The following is a 4,397-nucleotide window of genomic DNA, read 5'->3' on the forward strand; positions in this document are numbered from 1 at the left end:
TTTTGAAGCGCTGCTCCTTCATCAGGCGGGATTGTCTGGTTCTGGAATTTCAGGTATAGTTGAATGCTAATCATTTGAAGAGCTCCGCGTTGGAATTAGCACTAAATTTTAAAACGATACCCACGCCCCCCTTCCGAAACAGGGCATTATTTTCCAACCACCAGTTGGTAAAATGAGGAGCAGTAAGCATATTAAAATAGCCACACCACTCCATCCAATTACTGTTAAGACCTTAAGAATCCCTCTAATCACAAGCACAATGCGCTTTATTAATACAGTGAATGAAAAAAAGGTTTAAAAATGTGTAAGTTGGTTCACTTTTCATCAGACGCCTTATTTTTGTCAACTTTAATATGTACACATTAATTAATTGTCGTTAACATATTGTGTATTCTTTTAGATTTCGGGGAGAAAAACGACTCTAAATAATTGTATGAAATAATTGTTTTCTTTCAATAATTAAAGACGAACATATTACAGCCGAAAAGGCGGCAGTCTCGAGATCCGAAGATCCAGCTTTTACATTGACTGCTTTTCCGTTTCAATTGATACAGTCAGAAGTGTTGGTTTAGAAATATTCTGTTACGCCGTCCAACGGATCTGCTCCACTGATAGAGCGGTGGTTGAAAATCGCTATTGTGAGAGATATGAGCGAAAAGCTTAATGTGCTGCGGGATAAAACTGCGGTTATAATTCATGACATTGCGACGTCCGTTTGCAGCATATCACAGAGAGATTTTAGGAAGTAGTTTTCTGTTGCAGTCTGGGCAGAAAGTGAGGTAAGGTGAAGAGGAGCTCTCCCAATTGTTGTATTGAACCTTCGAAGCGGGTTGTAAAAACAGTTGTGGGATACGATTGTTTTAATCTTTGTTTAAACACATCGTGTTGCCTTTCCCAAAACTAGTTACTCCAAAACAGCATTTTTTTTGTAGCCAGTGTAGTACTTGTCAAACAAACATCATTAGTCTGACATCATTTAATTTACAGGATGGGCGACTTGAAGTGTGGTCCTTTTCCATGCCTTAATTGAAGTTATGTCTGCCCCTGGCTTTATCTAATATTTATTATTTCAAGCCGAAATTAAAAATGCAATTGCACGACATTGTGTAAACGGGAAGGGCACCAGACGTTGATGCAGTATCTAGAAGTCATCAACAAATTTGTTTGGCTAGTTACCGAGCATAATTGGAAGATTATGTTCATGTTTTTCGTCACTGTCAATTTTTCCATCAGCAGTCTTACGGATTGTGTGTGAAACCATCAAGCTGTATGCATTTTTTTTAACCTGTGCATTATCAGCTCCAGCTCCAACCCCAATAGCAACTTATAGCCTGGTTGGGTTTGTCCCTAGCCTCTTTTTTTACAAGTCCCGCCTCGTACAATACAGTGTGCAGGAATTTCTGTCAAAAGCTCGGGTCCAAAATATATTCGCCTCAAAATAATTTACAAGAGCAGCCGATTCTTCATGGATAATCAGAGATCTGAAGATTCTTCTGATTTTTCATTAATCTGTCCCTTCAAAACCAATCCTCCGGGTTCTTCCTGTGTGGCAGTGGGTTGAACAGGTATGACTGGAAGGTCATGGCTGAGGGAACTTTCCTCAGATTGGCCGGTTCCCTGAGACTGGGTTATCGCGCCTCTAAACAGTGAGCGAATACTGATTGATTCCGTCTAGACAGGTTTGCAGCTGTCATTGCCAGTTCTGCAGTGAGGTGAATGTTAACATTCACGTACAGCTTGCAAACCAAAAACACTGCAGATGCAGACAATCTGAAACCCCAAACAGTAAACAGTGCTGAAAATGCTCAGCACATTGGCCTGCTGGTCTGGGAAAGGCGGCGTCTGTATGTGTGTGGACTCAGGAAGATGTGGGGATGGACAATATGGAGATTTGACGCCAAATCTGTGTAATATTGCAGGCAAGTAAGACTTTAAGTAACGTTTCCCAAGTAAAATGCAAAACAAAAAATGGTTGAAATGCTCGGGAAGCGGACAGAGCTTCGTTTGAAGTAGACATTTGACCGTCAGCGAGAAGATGTTTTATTATTTCAGTGAAGAAGTGGAGCGAGTGGACTGCACCAACAATGCGGTAAAAACAATGACTGCAGATGCTGGAAACCAGATTCTGGATCAATGGTGCTGGAAGAGCACAGCACTTCAGGCAGCATCCGAGGAGCTTCAGCAGAATCGACGTTTCGGGCAAAAGCCCTTCATCAGGAATAAAGGCAGAGAGCCTGAAGCGTGGAGAGATAAGCTAGAGGAGGGTGGGGGTGGGGAGAGAGTAGCATAGAGTACAATAGGTGAGTGGGGGAGGAGATGAAGGTGATAGGTCAGGGAGGAGAGGGTGGAGTGGATAGGTGGAAAAGGAGCTAGGCAGGTCGGACAAGTCCGGACAAGTCAAGGGGCACGACATGGTTGAAGAGCTTCAGGGCAGAGGAAATGACCTGGGAGTTGCAGTGGGAGAGGGACACCCTGAGATTCTTGTAGAGAGAGGAGGAAAACTTCTTCAAGGCAGGCATCCTTGCAAGAGGATTCGCAGTAGGGTTAAAATCAACGAGGTAAAAACAATGACTGCAGATGCTGGAAACCAGATTCTGGGTCAATGGTGCTGGAAGAGCACAGCAGTTCAGGCAGCATCCGAGGTTTGCACCAACAATGCGGCAAGTCTTACACCTAAACAAATATCGGGACTGATTACAGGTCAGACTTGTTGTTATTCACCATCTTCCCTCCATCATAAGGCCAGAGATGGAGATGTTCACCGACTATCGCACATTAGGGGAGGCGATCGTATTATCTCTGGACTATTAATCCAGTTTCTCAGCCAATGTCCTGGATTCAAATCCCGCCACGGTGGAATCTGAATTCAATATCTCGAATTAAGAATCTAATGATTGACAAAACCATTATTGATTTTCAGGGGAAAACCTCAGCTGGTTCACTTAGGGAACTAAATCTGCCATCCTCACTTCCGAAATGCCTCAATTCTAACAATCGCTAAATAGCCTCAACAAAGAAATGAAACTGACATGGGCTACCAGACATGGACCTGAGCACCTGAAACTGCAAAAGTAGTCCTGTCCACCTTACAAACATTTGGGGCTAGTGCCAACATTGGGAGAGCTGCCTCACAGAATAGTCAAACATCAGCCTGATATAATCATAGTCACAAAATCATACCTTACAGGCAATTTTGCAGACATCAACATCATCATCTCTGGATATATCCTGTCACACAAGCAGGACAGAGGTGGTGGCATAGTGGGGCATAAAATTGATAGAACGTTGTCCTGGGAATCCTCAATATTGGATCCCATGTCTCAGAGCAAGGAAATCTCCTGCTGATTACCATGCACCATCTTCCCTCCACTGATAAATCAGTCCTCCTCCACATTGAAAAACACTTAAAGGAATCACTGAGGGTGCAAGATGTACTCCAGGTGGGAGATTTCAGTGACCACCAACAAGAGTGGCTCAACAGCAACAGTAATGATTGAGTTGGTTGGGTCCTAAAGGACTATCTGCTAGACTGGGTCAGCAGTAGGTGGTGAGGGAACCAACAAGATGGAAAAGCAAACTTAACCTCACCCTTACCAATCCACCAGCTACAGTTGCATCTGTCCATGAGAGAAAGAATATCAGTAAGAGTGAACACTGCACAGTTCCTGTGGAGACAAATACCCTCTATCGTGTTGTGTGGCATTATCACTATGCTAAAAGTGACAGGCTTTGAACAGATTTAGCAACTTGACTGGGCATCTAGGAGGTGCTGTGGGCCAACAACAGCAGCAGAATCATCCTGCAACACAATTTGCAACCTCATGATCTGGAATACCCCCACTCAACCATTGCCATCAAGCCAGTGGATCAACCCTGATTAATAGAGAGTGAAAGGGGGTGCATGTCAGGATCGGCACCAAGCATCTCTGAAGATGAGGTGTCAACCTGGTGAAGCTAAGAGAAAAGGACTACTTGTCTGCCAAACTGCATAAGCAGCAAGTGATAGATGGAGCAAAGCAATCTCACAACCAATGGATCAGATTTAAGTTCTGCAGTCCTGCCATATCTAGTCGCGGATGATAATGGACAATTAAACAACTCACTGGAGGAGAATGCTCCAAAAGTAACCTCATCCTCAATGATGAGGGAGCACAGCACATCAGTGCAGAAGATAAGGCTGAAGCATTTATATCAGTCTTCAACCAGAAGCATCGAGGGGATGATCCATCTTGGTCCCCTCCAGTTGTTCCCAGTATTATAGATTCCAGTTTTCAGCCAATTCAATTCAATAGACAATAGACATGTGCAAGGCAAAAAAATGGTTAGGACAAAAATTGGGCCCTTGAAGACAGAAATAGGGGAATATATTACTAGGAACAAAGAAATGGCAGAGGAAT

Source organism: Chiloscyllium plagiosum, chromosome 9 (genome assembly GCF_004010195.1).
Source record: "Chiloscyllium plagiosum isolate BGI_BamShark_2017 chromosome 9, ASM401019v2, whole genome shotgun sequence".
NCBI lineage: Eukaryota > Metazoa > Chordata > Chondrichthyes > Orectolobiformes > Hemiscylliidae > Chiloscyllium > Chiloscyllium plagiosum.